General features: G+C 38.5%; 1 protein-coding gene and 1 long non-coding RNA gene across 2 annotated transcripts in view; one reads left to right on the forward strand and one right to left on the reverse strand.

Moving 5' to 3' along the window:
• LOC308643623 overlaps window positions 1-20,622 on the reverse strand; it is a 738,763-nt gene that overhangs the window by 53,129 nt on the left and 665,012 nt on the right. The window lies entirely within an intron of this gene.
• The window catches only part of TMEM168 (transmembrane protein 168), a 35,309-nt gene continuing 26,211 nt past the window's right edge, over window positions 11,525-20,622 (forward strand). The window contains exon 1 of the mRNA XM_081287215.1: window positions 11,525-11,756. The gene's annotated coding sequence lies outside the window, so the exon portion shown is untranslated. The remainder of the gene's footprint in view (window positions 11,757-20,622) is intronic.

The following is a 20,622-nucleotide window of genomic DNA, read 5'->3' on the forward strand; positions in this document are numbered from 1 at the left end:
TAGTCCAGGTTTGTTTAATATTAATGAGTTTATTCCTTAATACATTCTCAGAATTAGAATATAGTTCAATTTGTACACATATGGGCACAGTGCATACTGTGGAAGAGTCAGAGAGACCTACCATTTCTATGGGGACACTAGTTCAGGCAGGTGTTATGTAGACTGCAATGAGTGGGGTGCTTACTGTATGGAGTGGTGTTCCCATCAGATGATGTGTTTTTCTTAGGTACTATTGGTGCTACCTCTACTTCCTGCTTTGCACTGGTGGCCCCAGCAGAGGTAAGGAACCTGAACATTTGTCTTCAACCAGTCAGTGGTTTGGGCCCAGATGCTGCAAGGGAGAGGCAGTGGTAAGAAACTGCAACACCACCTCTCTTGTGCTCATATCCAGCCCTGAAGCAGTGCCAGGACTGGAAGATGGGATAGGAAAAGACAAAGTCCAAAAAGGAATTGAATATCTTTTTTTTTTTTTTTTTTAATAAAGGCACAAGAACCAGTTTTACAGGTGTTTGATAAAACATTTATGAACAATTTTTTTTCGTAAAGGTTATTCTAAAACATTGAAAAAGAAGGTTTATTTATTTATTTATTTATTTATTTGGCTATATCTGTTTTCCAAACTGGTAGAGCACACAGATAAAATTATAGACTACAGACTATACTAATTTTCTATTGTTGCTGTAAACAAATTTAGTGACTTAAAATAACACAAATTTATTATCTTATAGTTCTGTATGTTATTAAGTCAAATATGGCTCTTGCTTCACTATAAAATCAAGGTGTTAGCATTCGTTTTTGAAGGATGTAGGATCCATTTCCTTGCCTTTTCTAGCTAGAGGCCTCCCGCATTGCTTGGATCATGGTCCTCTTCCTGCATTTTCAAAACCAGCTATCTGCTCAACTCCTCACTTACATTTCTCCAATCCTTCTTCTATCATTGCAGCTCCTGCTCACTCTCTCTGCAACTGAAAGGTTTCCATGTATAAGGACTCCTGATTACTTTGGTTCCTTATCTCAAGTTCTTTTTTTTTTTAATTATTTTATTGTTGGTTGTTCAAAACATTACATAGTTCTTAATATACCATATTTCACAGATTGATTCAAGTGGGTTATGAACTCCCATTTTTACCCCATATACAGATTGCTGTGTCACATCAGTTTCATTTCCATTGATTTACAAATTGCCTTTCTAGTGACTGATGTATTCTGCTGTCTATCCCATTCTCCACTGTCCCCCCTCCCCTCCCCTTCTCTCTCTCCATCCCCTCTACTATAAATCGTTTCTTCCACTTATATAATTTTTCTCCTACTCCTCCTTTCCTCTTATATGTAATTGTGTATAACCCTGAGGCTCACCTTCCAATTCCATGCAATTTCCCTTAACTCTCCCTTTCCCTCCCACCTATCATCCCTGTTTAATGTTAATCTTCTTCTCCAGCTCTTCGTCTCTACCCTGTCCTTGGTTACTCCCCTTATATCAAAGAAGACATTTGACATTTGTTTTTTAAGGATTGGCTAGCTTCACTTAGCATAATCTGCTCTAATGCCATCCATTTCCCTCCAAATTCTATGATTTTGTCATTTCTTAATGCAGAGTAATACTCCATTGTGTATAAATGCCACATTTTTTTTAATCCATTCATCTATTGAAGGGCTTCTAGGTTGGTTCCACAATCTTGCTATCGTGAATTGTGCTGCTATGAACATCGATGTAGCAGTGTCCCTGTAGCATGCTCTTGTTAGGTCTTTAGGGAATAGACCGAGAAGGGGAATAGCTGGGTCAAATGGTGGTTCCATTCCCAGCTTTCCAAGAAATCTCCATACTGCTTTCCAAATTGGCTGCACCATTTTGCAGTCCCACCAAGGTAAATCACCTGCTATGTAAAAGCTGATTCAGCTTCTATGAATTAGGGTATCTTTGGTAGACCATCATTCTGCCTACTCACAATTCAATTTCACTTTTAATTATTAATATAAGGCTACTCAATGAAATCCTACGGGAAAAAATCTAGCCAAAATAATATGACAATTCATTACTACCAAAGAGGATTATTTTTCTTCCAAGAATGCATTCAGTTAAATAATAATGCAAGTCACCATATCCATCAATTAAAGAGAAAATCTATATAATCATCTGGATGCTGAAAAAAGAAACATTAAATTCAAAATTCATTCGTATAAATGCTGTCAGTCAGATTAATAGAAGACATCCTCCTTAACGTGGAAAGAAAAATTTACCAAAAATGTTCAGCAAACCTCATATTTAATGAACAAATATTAGAAGCCTTTCATTAAAGGCTGAAAGAAACACCATGGTGCCCAATATCACCAAGACTTTTCAATGCTGAAACAACAGACTTAGCCTGTTAAGTAAAATGAGATTAAAAAAAAAAGAAGCATAATGATTGAAAAGTAAGAAAAAAGCTTATTACATGTAGATGTTATCATTGACTAAAAAGTATAAATGACTAAAAATCTATTAGAACTAATTAAAAAAAAAAGCTTAGTAGTTTCGTTTTCCTAAAAAAATGGCAAACACCAATTAGAAAATCTAATGAAGTCTCATTCATGTTTGCAAAAACAAAAACAAAAAACTAAAAATACTTAACAATAAGCAATATAAAAAATTGGGGGACTAGTGGCGTAAATGGTAGAGTACTTGGCTAGCATGCACAAGGCCCTGGGTTCAATTCCAGTATGGGGGGTGGGGGGAAGGAAAATAAAGTTTTGAGACTTAAGTAAAGAAAATCTAAAAAACCTTATAAGGAACATCAAACTATAGATATTACCAAGTGCCTGAGACGACTAAATATCAGTTAAGTCTGTGATTTGGTAAGATAGCAAAATTTGGAAAATGTCAAATCTCCCCAAAATTAATCTCTAATTTATTGCATTTTTAACCAAAGTATAAATAAGATTTTTGTATGGATTTTATGAACTGATTAAAAATTTGAAAGAAAAAAGTAGGCATATATAACTAAGAAGCTTTTGAAGAATGAAGAAAATATTGATATAAAAGCCAACTAAAGACTATAATAATATGGTAGGGCGTAAGTGCAAATAGACAAATAGAAAAGAATAAAAAGTCCAGAAACTTTCCAATGTACATTTAGGAATTTAGTATATGATAAACATAACATTTCAGATCAAAGACAATGGTCAGTTCAAGAGTATCAGTGGTAGACAATTCAACACATAATGGTAAATATGAACAACAGACAGGAACTGACAGTTCATATGAAAAGAAATAAAAATGGCAGAAAATAAAATAGGGAGCTCAATCTCACCAGGCATGAGAAAAAGAACAAATTAAAGCAACAGATAGTATTTTTCATCCATCAGCTTGAAATAACTGAAAATGATAATACACACTACTGATAGATATATGGGGTACAAATATTCTCTTTAACTATTAGAAGAAATTCTGTGTAAATTCAAAACTCCTTTTTGGGGAATGATTTAGTAGCATCACATTTTGAATATGCACTTAAGTCATCAACTTCTTGCATCATGAGTACAAATTTTACATATTCATTGAAGCACAGTTATTTATAACTAGAAACTGGAAGTCTAAATGTCCATTATCAGAAAGAGTTACATATAAGATATCCATTAGTTTAAAAATTGAACACACAAACACACACACACACACACACACACACACACACACACACACATACACACAGTGGATCTGTTTGTCTAAAGAGCTCCATGATAAATTCATAAAACTAAAAACAAGTCAAATAACATTATTAGTGAAAGAACATAATAACCAAACAAAAACAAGTAAGCATTGTGTAAGAACTTCTATTTAATGTATGGATGAAAGCATTGAGTCTCAAATTTTAGTATGATTAAGAATGATCAGAGCAAAACTTCCAGGAAATTCTAATTCAGTAGGTCTAGGTCAATGCACAGGCGCCTCCATTTCTAACAAGCTCCCTAAGTGATTTGAGGTAGGAATGGAGTCTCTGACCAATTTTTTGAGAAATACTGATTTGGAAGGATAAATTATATCTAACTGTAATACTCTTTAGGAAAGTAGCTTTTGACAAAATGCTGATGAGGACTTCCACTTTGCATAGTTTAAGTTGTTTGAACTGTGTGAGTTAGTGTAATGTTGTGCAGGGGGTCTGACCCAGGAAACAGATTCGGGGTTCTGCAGAAGGAAAAAATATGTAAGACACAGGATAGTAGACATGCTTTCTTCCATGGTGGCCACAACCTCCAGCTTCATCTTCAACTCTTACCAGTTCCAATTTAGTGTTCATTTTGCCTACATTTTGTCCCCATTAACCCATTTCACCCCTAGTCTTTTCCACAGGCACACTGCCAACAGGTTACATAAGGTGGGTGTGCACATGCTCAGGAGTTAATGTTTCCAACCTTGAGTGTGTACGGGCTGAGTCAGAGTGTTTCTGGCCTTGACTAACTATAACATAGCCAGTTCCCAGCCCTGGCTATATACTAAAAATATAACATAACCTGCTGGAAGTTTCAGCAAAGAAGCCTAAGTGCAGCCATTTGGGGCCTGCCCCAACAGGTAGTCTGCACATTTTTAAAGTATAAAAAAAAGAACAAAAAAGACAAACTGAAGTGACTTCAGTGAAGTAACAGATAAAATCTATGCAAATTGAAAGGAAGAAGATATTTTCATCTGGGACACTCAGTGAAAATCTGGAGGAAGCAGTATTTTAAATGAAGTTTGAAAGAAAAACTAGTGATGGGACAAGTAAAACACACAAGAAAAGTATTCTAGACAGGAATGAAATGAGAACACAGGTGTGGAAAATGAGGGCCCTCAATTCAGGAGCATTTTCATTTGATAGAGCTCAGGACACTGAAAAGAAATATTAGGAACTAGAACCACAGTAAATAGCTAAAACAATATTTTTGGAGGGTATTGGCTATCAAACTAAAGAATTTGAATTCTGTAAAAAGATGCCAATCACTGTAAGTAGAAAGTATGTATAGAAGGAGGTTAAAGGGGAAGGATTCAGTTTGGGAGATAGAGCATTTATCTAAGTTTAAAATGTCACCTTGATCTCGAGATGCTTCAGGCATATAGGCTTGAGAATCAGTTACAGAGAAGTGAGAGTTAATCTTTGTTAAGATCTAGTAAAGGAGCATTAAAAAAAAGAAAAAGAGGACATATATGGACATCAGAGGAAAATCTATTTAGGAAGTGGTAAGAGACACAGTATCAGAACTAGAATGGTAATGGAGAAATAGTCCACCCCATCACCACACTCCCCAGCAAGCTTACTAGTCTTGAGTTTTCAGTTAGTTTCATTTCTGTATTGGCTAGATCAGTGGTCCCCAAACCTGGCATTTCATCGGAATCGCCTGTGTATGAGCACTTCATAAAGAATTCAGGTCTGGAGGGAGAAATGTGAGAATTTATCATTTGGTAGGATTTTGTGTAGATTCTTAAAATCCATGTATTTAAGTAGCTCCCTTACAGTTTGGGGTCACTAAGATATAATTTGGGTTATAATATGAAAAGAAAGTAAGTGAATGCTTAGAACAAATAAATGCATAAGTGTTGTTGCACAACTGAAGGAAACCCATTAAGCTCTTAGGATGTATGTAGAAATAGTCACTGGATATGTAGGGGGAGAAAAGGTGAAGAAGGTGTATTAAATTCCTTTAAATGTAAAAGTCAAGTCATTGTTTTGTCTTTGTTTCCATCTTTCATGTAACAAAGATAAAATGAAAGATATGCTATTAGTAAGTATTTGACATAAATTTCTCCCTCTTTGCTGAGCTCTAGATGTTAATATACCAATCTGAAAATTAGACTGAATGAAGGCTGAAGAGCTCCCCTGAGCTATATAAAAATGAAAATGGCTAATGCTTGAGAACTTTCAGGCTTTCTTCTAAACACTTTACTCATTTCATTCTCATAACCACATCTATCAGTAAATACTACTTCCATCTTATAGATAGGGAAATGCACAGAACTAATAAGTGGTGCGGATGGATTAAACTAAGGCAGTTGAACTCCAGAACTCTGTATCTTAATGGCTTCCCTACAGGGAATAGTGAACGGCTAAGTCCAGGAGCAGGCAGAGAGAATAAGCCAACAGAACTCAAGAGAAGACATTATTTAGAGTACATGGAGAACAGGTAGATAAAATATACAAGCAGAATATCAAAAATTAAATGTGTAAATTAAAAGTATGAGAGATAGGTGGCACACATATCTGAACTTAATCCTTAAATCTGGGTTCCACACTTAGAGTTTCAGTATCTCTGGGAGTAGGGGCCAGTGATTTGCTCTTCTAACTAGTTCCCAGGTGTTGTGGATGCAGCTGGTCTGGAGGCCAGACTTGGGGAACCATAGCACTCTAAGAACTCAGCAGTTCCCAACCTTTCCTTTACATTAGAATCACTGAGGTAGAAAGGCACACACACCCCTTCCTAGGACTCATTTGAGAGACTCTGCTTACTTGGTCTGGGCTGAGTTTGATATGGATGTAAGTTAAAAATCTTCCAGATGATTCCAAGATATAGCCAAGCGTCAACATTGTAACCCTTTCCCTACATACTATGAGCACGAGTCATGAGATGGAAATACTTTTGCTTCCTCACATTGAATGGTTGGTATTTGGAAAGCTGCACTTGATGGCTGAGAAGTTGAAGCTAAAAGACTGAGGTTTAAGTCCCTTCTCCTAAATAGTTATGAAGACCTAGAACACTATAGTTTCTCTGGACCTTGGTTACTCCATTTACATAATGGTGATGAAACTATTTTCATTGTTTGTGTGTGTATTACTGAATGAGGATTGTATAACATAGGTGAAAGCACTTTGTAAACACAAAGTGCTATATAGTGTTCCAAGGGAGGTTGCCTACCAGAACCTAAAGTTAGTTTAGCCCTAGGCATAGAGTGGAGGACCCTATGAGGATAGTGAAAACAAGAGAACACAGGAAGAATTGACAATGACTCATCTGTGGCTCGCTGCCACAGGACCCAGATGTATGATAGAATCAGCTGCTCCTCTGGTGACAAATGCTGGCCTTCCCCGCCTTAACTTGCTATTTTCATGGTTACATTCCTACAGGTGTTCCTAGTCTCAGCTAATTCTGCTGGTTGAAACTCTTAGCCTGGAGCCCATAGGTCCTTCTTGCATCAAGCAGGTGTTGAAGAGTGGAAGTTCCTGTTTTTCAGCTCATTACACTGCCGTCAGTAACCACAGCATGAAATCTCCATCATGGGATCATTATCAGGTGGCTGTTTCATATGTAGGTGTTTGGCTGTGGATATGCCAGATGTCAGGAACTGACCTTACACTTTTGATTTCAGGGTAAATAGCACTGGACAAAGGCCCTATGCGGCCTTAGGTGCCGGGCTAAAGAATTTGGGCTTTATTCTGTAGCCTGTGGAGGTCACTGGTTTTAATCCTAGAAGTGACACAGAGTAGTGCTCTGAGGATATCAGCCAGAGGCCAGTGCAATAGACTAGACTAGCATGAGGCTGAAGATGACAAGTTTGCAGGAGGTTACTAAAGCAATTTGGATCTCAGGACCTCATCTAGGTTAGGAGCAATGGAAGTTGAAAAGAAATGATAAATGAAAGAGAGTGGGTAAAACTGAACAACACTTGGTCTTTCACAATTATCAGGTTCTTTTGGTAAATACTTGTAGTCTTCAGTAACCAAGGATTGATGAGGGCCTTCTCCTTTCTTACTAGGCAGTGATGTCCTATACTAAAAGCAAGTCTCACACTGAATGTTACTATTCCAATATTTATCAGCAAGTAGACACAAAAAAAAAAATAGTACACAAACAGGTCCCTGTGGCCAAGTATTAAAGAACAATCTAGGTGCAGGGAGCTATTTTGAAGGTGTCAGTCTGCGAGACTCAGCAGATTTTTTACCACACTCATGAAAATGCAGAAATGCCTGTACAATATTCTAGCCAAGCATATAATCTTGAACACCTCTCATTTCCACAATGAAAAATTCTTTCTAATCCTTTATGTTAATTAATGTACCTCCAGTTCACATTTACATAGTGATACTGAAAACATTTGTGCATCCAATTCTGCAGTGAAGACTCCTAATTAGTATCTTTCAATTGCTAATCACCTTCCCTGGAGTGTGTAGATTAAAGTTAACTTTCAAACATATACACATCTTACTGAAATATTCTAAAGTATATGGACATAATAATAAGCATCAATAATGGCTTCAGGGTCACAATACAGAGGATCATGTTTGAGCAAGATGATAAAGCTCTGTTTTAATGAGGGGTTTTAAGTGCTAAGCAACAGAAAATAGCTGTAGTTGATTTAAACAGAAACAAAATTTGTTGAGAATATGGCTAGCTCAAAGAATTGCTGGAGATTGAGGATTGTGTCTACATGGCCACAGACCATAACTGGCCAAACAGAAAGTTACACAGACTATAATACGCTACAGAATCAATTGGGAGAAGGCTCCTGTAGGTTCCTTACCAAGTATAGGCATCTTGTATCTCTGTACAGCTCACACTGAATGCCAGATGCTACCACCACAACCATGCTCACTACTGTCCCAGGTGCTTACTTGCTACACTTCTGCAGATGCCCAGGATATGTAACTTTCTGTACCTGCTTTTTTGAATCATTAGCTTTCAGCTGGTACACGTGATTTATGCAAGTATTTGTCATTTCATCTGCTAGACTCCTAAGATGGAGGATTTCCCAAACAAGGAAGGAGATTTTTGAAAGTGGGGTGTGTATATATATATATATATATATATATATATATATATATATATATAAAGTAGTGGATACAGGACACACTGGTCCCCAGAAAGCCACAGTAACAGATTTGGGAATTGGATAGTGATTGAATTTATAATTAGACAAAAGTCCATACAGAATCTAACTCAAACATTCCATCTACCTATGTGGAATCTGAATATGAGAGTGGTTCAACACTATAGATGTACCACCCATAGCAACCTGCAAGATTTATTAAACAGAAATGATGACATTCAAACTCAGGAAAGAGAGGAAAAATATATAGATAAAACTAACACAAAGTAAGTGGCAAGAACCAGTGATTGTTGAATCCCTATTATTTATTGTCATTTTTATTTTACAAATGCTCAAGTGAAACTATGCATCAGGCACTGTGCTCCAGTGATTTAACAGTGTCCCAAACTGCACATGTTCCTACATTTGAGGAAATGAAAGCAGGATGGGGTGCGGAGTTGGGGAGTATGTGGGAGTTCAAGTCAAAGGTGAAAGGGGTCAGATTACAGGTCTTTATTTAAGGATTTTTTTTATAGTGCTAGGAATCAAAAACCTAGGGTCTCACACGTATCAGGCAAGCACTCTACTACTGAGTTGCACCCGCCCCCCCCCAGGCCATTTAAGAATTTTGATCTTTATTCTAATGGAATAAACCTTATGAAGGTTTATAACGTTTTTTTCATTAACATACATGATCTCACTAAATCCATACAATAACCTAACAACTTTGTAAATGGTGTTATCAGCATCCATTTATGTAGGAGGAAACTGAGTCTCAGAGATAATTTGACCTAAGAGCTACAAGCAGTAGAAAATGATAGTGGGAATAGAAGGCAGGTAGGAAGAAACCATTTTTGGAAAGAGAATGGGAATTCATACTTTCTGATAAACCAAACTTTAGTCAGCCTTCCCAACTTTTTCCTATGCAAACTGTGCATTCCTTTCAAAATATAGTTTTAGTGAGAGAACTCAGTTTAGCTAAAACCCTTCCTCTCCATCTAATCACACTCATGCTCCATTATCCTTTGGTTGACAGCTGGTCTTTTTTCAGCAAAACCTCTGTGAGGTCCCTTTAGCCAGGCTTCTGCATACCTTTAATGTTTTCTCTTAATAATTTTCCATCCACTGACCCTTTTCTTGCTTCTGCCCCCACCCAACACTGCTTCTTGGCTTTAAATTTCCACCTGCTGGCTTTTTGGTGCTCTATTTTGAGTTGAGTGGCCCACCCCATCACCAAATGGGGTTGCCTGTGATTCCACCTCCAGTCAGAATGGCAATTATCAAGAAGACAAATAATGAGAAATGTTGACAAGGTGGGGGAAAAGGTTCACTCACATTGCTGGTGGGACTATAAATCAGTGCAACCACTCTGGAAAGCAGCATGCAGATTCCTCAGAAAACCTGGAATGGAATCACCATTTGGCCCAGTTATCCTACTTCTCAGAATACCCTAAGGACTTAAATCAGCAGATTATAATAACATGGCCACATCGATGTGTATAGCAGCTCAATTCATAATAGCTAAGCTATGGAACCAACCTAGGTGCCCTTCACCAGATGAATGGATAAAGAAAATGTAGTATATATACACAATGGAATAATAACTCAGATATAAAGAAGGATAAAATTATGGCATTTGCCTATAAATGGATCGAACTGGAGACTATCATGCTAAGTGAAATAAGCCAATCCTCCCAAAACAGTGAATGTTCTCTCTGATATGTGGATACTAACACACAAAATTAGTGCGTTTGGGAGTGAGAGGGGGGGAGAATAGAAATTCATTGGATTAGACAAAGGGTAATGAAGGGAATGGAGGGGAGGAAAATAATAGGAAAGACAGTGGAATAAATCTGACATAACTTTCCTATGTACCTATATGAATACAGGATGAGTGAAATGTCATATATGTCAAAATATGCTCTACTGTAATGTATTTCTAAAAAAAATAGAAAAAGATGGTGAAAAATGGTATTGCATTGGTACCTACACTTATGATATGATCTTCAATAGTCATCTTTGCCATGTTTTAATAAATATTATTGACTATTTTCTTTAACTCTACTTCATGCCAGGAAAAAAGTTTCAGAGAATATTCAACCTCTTAAAGAAGGATTTATTTCCATTTTATGGATGGAGAGGGATTGAAATCGCAACTAGGATTTAAACTCCTAGACTATTTGGCTTCACAGCTGTTGTGGAATGTTGCCTAGAAATAATACCTCCATACGTTTATTAAGTACGTTCAGAGTACAAATGGGAAGCAACCCTGGAGTTTAAAGAACTCTAAGGTCAGGGAGAGCTAAGAGCCTAGGAAGAGGAAAGATGCCAAGGTGGTGGATTAATGGTAGACTTTACTAGAAATGCAGGCTGGGGCCAGGAGAAAAGGACTTGAAAGCGGGTCTGACCCTGGGTTTCAGTGTCAGTAGACACAAAGCCATATTATGCCATATATATTAAAGAACAGCAATGCCTCCTGCAGTATTTACAGTCCACCCGCGGCGATCCCGCCCGAGCTGCTCCAGTTTCGGTCCAGCCTGGGGCGGTGGCCTAGATGCTTGAAGTGTGTGATACGTGGTGGTCTCACTCCCTGCGCTCTTCCGCTGTTTCCAGGTCCCCGGAGCTAGGCCGACGCCCTGGCTAGGACAGTTGGCACTGGTGAAGCAGTGCTGGGCAATCTTAGGTCCGCCACCGCGCCCGGGTTGGGGCGGGGAGGGACCCGAGAGGGGGACGGGCTTTGGAAAGGAAGCGCGACGCGCGGTTTGACCCCAGCGGGGATCCGTACTGTGGCGGACTCGGCGGCGGAAATATGGCTGCCGCTCCCGGGCCGGTAACGGAGAAAGTTTCTACTGAGACTGGCTTGTACTAGTGTGTGAGACCTCTGGCCCTTGTTCCCTTAGGCGTGGCACTTCCCCGTTCCTTGCCCTAGGTTCTGCCCCCAAGGCTTCCTCCCTCCTTTTACTTTGTAGGCCTGCGCAGGTCGAGAGAGCATTGGCGGTCGTCGAGCCAGGTAGGGGGGCCACGGGCTGCGCGGCGGGGCGGCGGGGCGGCGGGGCCGGGGCACAGACACCGCCCAGGGCTCCGTGTGGTCCAGACCTTAAGCTCCGCCCAGGAGGCCTCCTGGGGCGGGGGAAGGGATACCAGACCCTGGAGTCCTTGACAGTGGCGGGTGAGGGTGTGGGGCCCTTTCTCTTTATTCCCCCAGCGGTCCCCCCTCAACTGGGCGCCACGTTGTGGTCGCCTTCTCCGGAAGTAAAGGGGTAGGTGAACAGCCAGGGTCCTGGTGTGACCGCCCCGCTTCTCCTTAGAAGGAGGCCGAAAGGTTGAGAAATCGCTGCTCCTGCCCATTACGGGGATTTAATCTTCGAGGTTTCCTATGGTACATTCGTTGAACCGAACGACCGAAATTCCCGACGGTGGCCTCTTTGTGGTTCTTTCAGCTTTTGACACTTCCCTTAGATGGATCAAAAATAGATTCCTAGCGAGAGAGGATGCAGATGATAGTGTCTTGAAGCCATTCCCTGCATGTAGGTCACGGAGACAGAACCGGTTTGGAGGAAATTGGGTGAATTAAAGGAAGCCTGGAATAAGACCAAAAGAAAACCAAACCAAAAATTCGTGGGATCTTTTTTAGCTCTACTACTTAGTAGCTGTGGAATATTATACAAGTTGTTTTCTTTGTGCATTATTAAGTGTTCAATAACTCATTACCATTATTTTTAAAAGTAGTTGTTTCTGAATTATTTTTTTAATATTTTCAACAAGTAGTTGGGTACTTACTGGATGCCAGGTTTTATGCTATACACTGGGCATGCATTATTGAAGAAGAATCCTCAGAAACCATGTGATATAGTTGGGAATGCAGATATTAAGGAAGTGAAGATGAATTTTCTACTATAAAGGAAGTACACGGATCATATAATGGGAACAGGGGTACTCTTCCTAAGAAAATTATTAAAACTGAGACTCAAGGAGTAGTACTAAACCAGGTGGGGCTAGAAGGAAAGAAAGGAATGTGTCAGAAGAGGGAATGGTATTCAGAAATGCATTGTCACTATTCCTGGAATACAGAGTGTGAGAGGAAAAGTGGTAACAGATGAGGCATGAGAGTGAGTTTATTCAGGTCCAATATGGAGTACCTTATAAGACATTGTAAGGAGTTTCAGGTTTGTTTTTTTTTTTTTTTTTTTTTTTTTTAAGGTCATAGGAAATAATTGGAGAGTTTTACATAGCAGAGTGAGTTGATAAATTTTGGTTTTGAAAACACACTTCTTACAGAAGGGCAAGAGTGGATAAAGGGAGACATTCAAGCATGAGATTATGATGGCCAAAATTGGGGTGTTGAACTAGAGAATGAGAAGAAATATTTAAGAGATGTTTAAAAAGAAGAAAAGACATGTGAGGATTAAATGGTGGGAAAGGAGAGGAGCATTAAAGTAGTATATGTCTGTGTGTGTGTGTGTGTGTGTGTGTGTGAGAGTGTGTGTGTGTGTATATATATATATACACACACACACACATATATATATTTTTCCCTTTGTTGTGCCTGGGATGTTATCCTGGGCCTTGTGCATACAAAGCATGTGCCTCACCACTAAGTTATATCACCAGCCCAGAATTTTATAAATATTTAGACTCTAGAAGTGGTTAGTTAACTTTTGCCATATACTTATTGACTTTCTTGTGGTACATTCTTACCTGCCCCACAGTAATTTTTCTATTGAATCATTATTGATGGCAGACTAACTGAAAAGGATTGTCATGCTTTTTTGTTTTACTAATTCTCAACTATTTGTATTTTGAAGAAGGTAAGGATGGGGGGAAGACATTATAAATTAGCCGTTTAAAAATAAATACCTACCATATTGTTTTGTTCCATAAGAATTTGATTGCATATATTCCATGATATATATAATTGAAGGCATGGAAATAATTGAAAAGAAGGTATGTAGTGAGAGAAAAGCCTAGGCTTGGGATTGAGTATCCAGGGGATGGGCTGAGAATAAAGAACTTTCAAGGAAGACAAGTAGGTTATGAAGAAAACCTATAGACTTGGTCTTTGTAAGCAGAGGAGGTAGGGGAAGGTTTTAGAAGATGACAGTGCAACAATGTTAACATTTTTGTAAAGAACGTTCAGGATGCTGAGTGAAAAGTATTCATTTAGGAATTTACAAGTTTCAGAACTTGGCAGAGTGGTTTCCTAGTGTGAACCACTGTTTAGTGTATTGAAAAGTGAGTGGGTGTGAAATGAAGCAATCAAATATTGGCTGTCAAGAGGAGGAAAGATTGAACTTGGTAGGAAAGAACAAGGTGAACAAGGATTGATTTTATTTTGTTGTTTGTTATTCTTTTTTCCTTAGTTTGTTAAAAAAATATACTGATGTTTAAGTGCTAATGGATAAGAGCCAAGTAAGAATTTGGAGAAAGGAGAAAGTGACATTCTGCAAGAGGTAAAAGGGAGGAGAAACAGTATGGATGAAAGTTTAGCCTTAAATAGGGATGGTACACTCTTCTTTCCTTGTATCCAGAAATGGGTTTGTGGTATTGGAAGCTCAAGCGAATTCCCTTTTGATGACTGTAGGAGGCAGTCAGTTGGTGAAAATGTGGTAGAAAGTGGATATCAGATTTAAGGGAAAGAAAGGTGCCTTTGAGCATAATATGATTTTTTTTTTTCCCTCCAGCAGTGTTCAGTAGTCTGACCCCAGACTGTACCATCAGCCTTTTGTTGAATGATTGCATAACAGCTAAGAGTAATATTTTCTTTAAAAAAAAAAAAAACTCAGTGAAACCCAGAATTTATCAGTTTTTCCTACTTAAGATAAAGTGAAATATACAAAGGAAGACATTTTTAAAGTTTTATCTTAAGTAACAAGTGAATGAAAATATTATAAAGAGAAGCAGTTGAAATACTTAATCTATCAAGTATATTTCATTTTTAAAAATATGCTTTTTGGGGCTGAGGATGTGGCTCAGTGGTAGCGCACTTGCCTGGCATGTGTGAGGCACTGGGTTCGATTCTCAGCATCACATATAAATAAATTAAATAAAGGTCAGTCAACAACTAAATATATATATAATGCCGCAGTCTAGCTGGGCACAATTCAGGAGCCACTTGTCAAAAGAAACTAACTTTATTTTTAGAACTACACACGCCAAACAAAACAGCTCTTCAGGAAAAAACCCTCAGAGCCCAATTGCCACCACTGGCTTCCCACAAGCCTCTCTCCCCCACACCAGCCTCTCCACCTCCCACAATCCTCCTGCTCTTGAGGCCGATTGGCTGGGTCGCGTGGGCGGAGCCAAAGAAGTCCCCCAATGAGCAGCTCAGTGGTCTGAAAGTGCAGGGAAACAGCCCAGTGAGCATCACCGCAGAGGAGCCAATCAGCTAGATGTTGCTGGGGCCGCTGTGAGCCAATCATCAGCTGGCAGTCTGAAGGGTGGAGAAACAGCCCAATGAACATCACTGCAGAGGAGCCAATCAGCTAGATGTTGCTGGGGCCGCTGTGAGCCAATCATCAGCCGGCAGCTGGAAGTTTGCTGGCAGCTGGAAGTTTGCTGGGGCCCCTTTGGCTGTGGCTCTCAACATCTCCCCCTCTCTGTTTAAACAATAAGCATGTGGCTTAGGGACCGTGCCTGCCTTAGGTTGTCCAATACTACATATGGTCCTTACCCGTCATCAGATGAGCTGACCTCAGGGCATCAGCCTCCTGTCTTAGGTTGGTACCATTGCAATTGGATCTTACCCATGACTGACTACCAGTCCAGTATACAGCCACACCTGTGGAGAGGTCTTTGTACCAGCGGGGGGGTGAGGTTCTTTGCCTCACCTCTGTTGGCCCCCAAATTTTAGCTGAACAATCATGACAAGCAGAAGGGAGGAAGATACACCAAGCCAATTGATGGCTCCTTTTGGAAAATTTGTACCACCGATGACATCATCAGCAAAAATACCCCAACACTACCACAAGTCACTGCACCAACAGATAGTTCACAATGCATACAAGTGAGTTCACAATGCATACAAGGGACACATAGTCTAGGCAAGTTCTGCAAGCAGTTCGGTGATGGCTATTGCAGAAGCTGTAGAATGGTTTTTTTTCTTTCTTTTTTTTTTTTTTTTACTTTTTTATTGGTTGTTCACAACATTACAAAGCTCTTGACATATCATATTTCATATATTAGATTGAAGTGGGTTATGAACCCCCAATTTTACCCCCAATGCAGATTGCAGAATCACGTCGGTTACACATCCACAATTTTACATAATGCCCTATTAGTAATTGTTGTATTCTACTACCTTTATCTTTGTCTTCACCGGCACTGGGATGAAGATAGGAATTCTGGTAATAATGGCTAAAGAAAAAATTATGTAACATTCCAGAAGGTACTAAAAGAAAACAATTTTCTTAACAATTTACATTATCTTGAAGAGAATTATTAAATATAATGAAAAGGAAAGGTGAAAGTAAACAAACAGTTCTGTTAACCTCCTTTTTTGTTCACATATTAAAACAATCCTCAACAGTTGTTTACCCAATTTAAATTAAACCATTTAAATCACGTGAATAAAAAAAAAATATTTGGATCAATTTTTTCATGAGCACTCATCATATATGATATATGGACATATATGCATTCAAACATATAACACAAAACACAAGTGTGCACACATAATATAATACATACAACACATAACATAATAGTAAAGGCCTTATAACTTTTTACAGGTGAAATCTCCATTGCAATGTTTAAAAACTCTGTAGTCAAAAAAAAAAAAAAAATAGAACTGATCAGCAAAATATTAACCTAGGTCTGTATGAGCTCAAAAAACAAAATAGAACTTCATGATATGGGAAAGGGCAATAACAAACTAGATATTGAAAAAAGCATCCTGGTTCTGGTGCAGATGTAAGAATAGCCAAATTGGAGTTTTGGATATCAGCTGTTATGGATTTGAGCCAAATCATCTTCTTTTTGGTCTGTAGAAATCGCTTTAGTTAATCTCTCTGGAATCCAAATCGGCTGCTGTTCTCCCTGTGGAAACACACAAACAGGCCCCCGACTCCAGACAATCACTGGGTCAGGACTTTAGTTAAATCTCTCTGGAATCCAAATCGGCTGCTGTTCTTCCTGTGGAAACACACAAACAGACCCCTGACTCCAGACAATTACTGGGTCAGGACCTTTCCATTGTCCTGTTAGAATATCCTTCCAAAGTACCTTGGGCTTATGCACATTTTTTGGACACATATACCTTTCCACAGCACTAAGTCCTGATGAATCCAAATTTTAAAAGTTTAGAGTAAAAAGAGTTATTTTAAGCTTATCTTTGGGGAATATATACCCCTTCCCAATTCCGTCTTTTTGCTTTAATAAGTACATTTTAATACTTTGATGAGCTCTTTCAACTATGCCTTGTCCCTGTGGATTGTATGGGATTCCTGTTATATGAGTAAAACCAAATGATGAGCAAAGTTGTTTAAAAGAGGTAGAAGTATAACCAGGGGCATTATCTGTTTTTAACTGTTTTGGAACGCCCACAGTGGCAAAATTTTGTAAGCAATGAGCTATAACATCTTTAGTTTTTTCTCCGGCATGAAGGGAGCCCATCAAAAATCCAGAAGAAGTATCAACTGTAACATGCAGATATTTTAATTTTCCAAATTCTGGCAAGTGTGTGACGTCCATCTGCCAAATATGGTTAGGTATCAATCCTCTAGGATTGGCTCCAAGATTAACTTGTGGTAAAAAGGTCACACAATTTTGACATTGTTTTATTATTTGTCTAGCTTGTTCCTTAGTTATTTTAAAACGCTTTTGTAAAGTATTAGCATTGACATAGAACCTTTTATGAAAATTTATAGCTTCTTCTAGTGTAGAGAAAATATGTATGTCATGTGTAGTTTTATCTGCTAAATCATTGCCCAAACTAAGGGCTCCGGGCAATCCTGTATGTGCCCTGATATGTCCTATAAAGAATGGATCTTTTCTGTCCCAGATTAGACTTTGTATAGTGGAAAACAAAGAGAAAACAGTAGAAGATGGGAAATCCTACCAGCATCTTCAAGGGATACTATAGCATTAACTATATACTGACTATCGGAAAATAAATTAAATAGAGAATCTTTAAACATCACAAAAGCTTGTAATACTGCATTAAGCTCTACCTTTTGAGCTGATTGTTTGGGTACTAAAGATGTAAAAGTTTGATCAGGTGTAACTATTGCTGCTGTACCATTATTTGACCCATCAGTGAATATATTTGCAGCATTCATGATAGGTGTTTTTCTTGTCATTTTTGGAAAAATTACAGGATGCAATGACACCAAAAAGACAATAAAGGATTAGATGGTAAGTGGTTATCAAATGAAACATTAGATTTGCACATGATTATTGCCCAAGTATTTAACTCATTAGCTAACTCATCAATTTGATTCATAGTATATGGAGTAATAATTTTATTGGGAGAAATTCCAAACACTCCCTTTGCTGCTTTTATTCCTTTGAGTATTAATTGTCCTACAGCCTCAGGATACCTAGTAAGAATAGTGTTAGGAGAATAAGATAAATGTATCCATAATAATGGACCTTCTTGCCAAAATACTCCTGTAGGAATAATTTTTGTTGGTACTACAATAAATAATAAAGGCAAACTTATATCAATTCTATCCAATTGCATATTTTCTATATATGTTTCAATGATTTTTAATGCCTTTCTTGCTTCAGGCGTTAACATTCGGGGTGAATTTGGATCTGATGGACCTTTTAGGATATCAAATAAAGGTCCCAACTCTCCTGTTGGTATACCTAGATAAGGCCTTATCCAATTTATGTCTCCTAATAACTTTTGAAAGTCGTTAAGTGATTTGAGTTGATCTACTCATATTTGAATTTTTGGTGGACGGACCATGGTTGAGGATACTAGAACTCCTAAATAATTAATCGGAAAATTGAATTGTACTTTATCTATTGCTATCTCTAGATTATAATTTTTTAATAAGTTTGTAAGTGTGGCATAACATTCTAGCAATGTGTTTTTAGCTTTGTGTGCTAATAATACATCATCCATATAGTGAAATATTTGTAGTTCAGGATTTTGATTTCTAAGTGGCTGGATTACTTTGTTAACATAAATTTGACACATAGTTGGGCTGTTAGCCATCCCTTGAGGGAGTACTTTCCATTCATATCTCTGATCAGGACCTTCATGATTCAGTGCAGGGATAGTAAATGCAAAACGTGGACTATGCTCAGGATGAATTGGAATTGAAAAAAAACAATTTTTAATATCTATAACTAAAACATACCAAGTTTTTGGCAAAGCAGACAATTGAGGAATCCCCGATTGAGCAGGTCCCATAATAACCATCTCATTATTAATGGCTCTTAAATCTTGCAATAATCTCCATTTACCCGATTTCTTTTTGATGACAAAAATGGGAGTATTATGGGGAGATACAGAAGGTTGTATATGTCCTTCCGCTAATTGTTGTTTGACCAGATCATGGGCTGCTTGTATCTTTTCTTTAGTCAGGGGCCACTGAGGAACCCATACTGGTCTTTCTGATTTCCATGTAATTTTTATTGTCTCAGTGGCCCTTTGTGAAAATCCAACCCATGTCTGTCTGTTCCTTGATCTATTTGTATTGGTGCTGCTATACCTTGTTCTTGTTTTTCTAATCTTTTTCCTTCCCTAAAACCTTGTCTAGCCATAATAGTGGTGCATTTTGATTGATGTTATTTGTTAATGTTAAACCTAATTGATCTAGGACATCTCGTCCCCATCAATTTATGGGAAGATGATCCAATACATATGGCTGTATAGTTCCTTCATATCCTTCAGGATCCTTCCAATCTAATACCATTGCACTTCTATGGGGATTATTCGTCACTCCTAGGCCTTGAAGCGTTTGAGTGGCTTGTTGTAATGGCCAATGTTTTGGCCATTCTTGACGAGAGATGATGCTAAGATCTGCACCTGTATCCAGTAGCCCATTAAATTCATGTCCTTGTATATTTAGTTTTAGCATGGGGCAAGAATCTAAATTTAAAGAAAGCATAGCCCAATCTAAACCTGTGGAGCCTAATCCCTTGGAACCTCTTTCTACAGCACGACTGGAAAATTTATCATGTAGGCTTGGTATTATTAGTAACTGTGCTATTCTATCTCCTGGTAAAATTACTGATATACCCTTTGGAGAACTGGCATAATTTTTATTTCACCTTCATAATCGGGATCAATTACCCCAGGACTTATCATGATGAGTCCTTTTAGAGTAGAAGAGCTGCGTCCCAATAATAAGCCTACTGTTCCTTTGGGAAGAGGTCCTTTCACCCCTGTGGGAATGATTTGAACTCCCATCTCTGGAGTTAGTACTGATCTGGCGGAGGGACAAATGTCCAACCCTGCGCTCCCTCTGGGTTGTCTGATGAGGGATCTGATGGACATTGTGTCCTGGGCACTACCCTGATGGGGTTGCTGGGTTCCTCCAGTGCTCCGTATATTTGTGGTTTTGGGCCCCGGAGCATTGGGCCCCCCTGTCCATTTTTTGGCAATGGAGCCCGATGCCTTTCTCCACGATATCGTGGATAAACACTTGGTCCTTTTTCGTTTTTTTGATAATGGAGTGCCCTCTATGGTGGTTTGAGAACGGCATTCATTAGCCCAATGTCTCCCTCTGATACGTAGTTTTGTTAAACCCTCCTCCTATGGGACAATTCCTTTTAAAATGTCCTATTTGTTCACAATTGTAGCATGTTCTTGGCCATATGTTCTTTGGACAGATGGACATTTCAGGAGGATAGAAAGGCTGATATAATGATTTTGTATGGTTCCATTTTTATTTCATTCTGTCTCGGTTTTGTTTTGCGTCATC

This window comes from Spermophilus citellus, assembly GCF_964194105.1.
Source record: "Spermophilus citellus genome assembly, chromosome: 3".
Taxonomy (NCBI): Eukaryota; Metazoa; Chordata; class Mammalia; order Rodentia; family Sciuridae; genus Spermophilus; species Spermophilus citellus.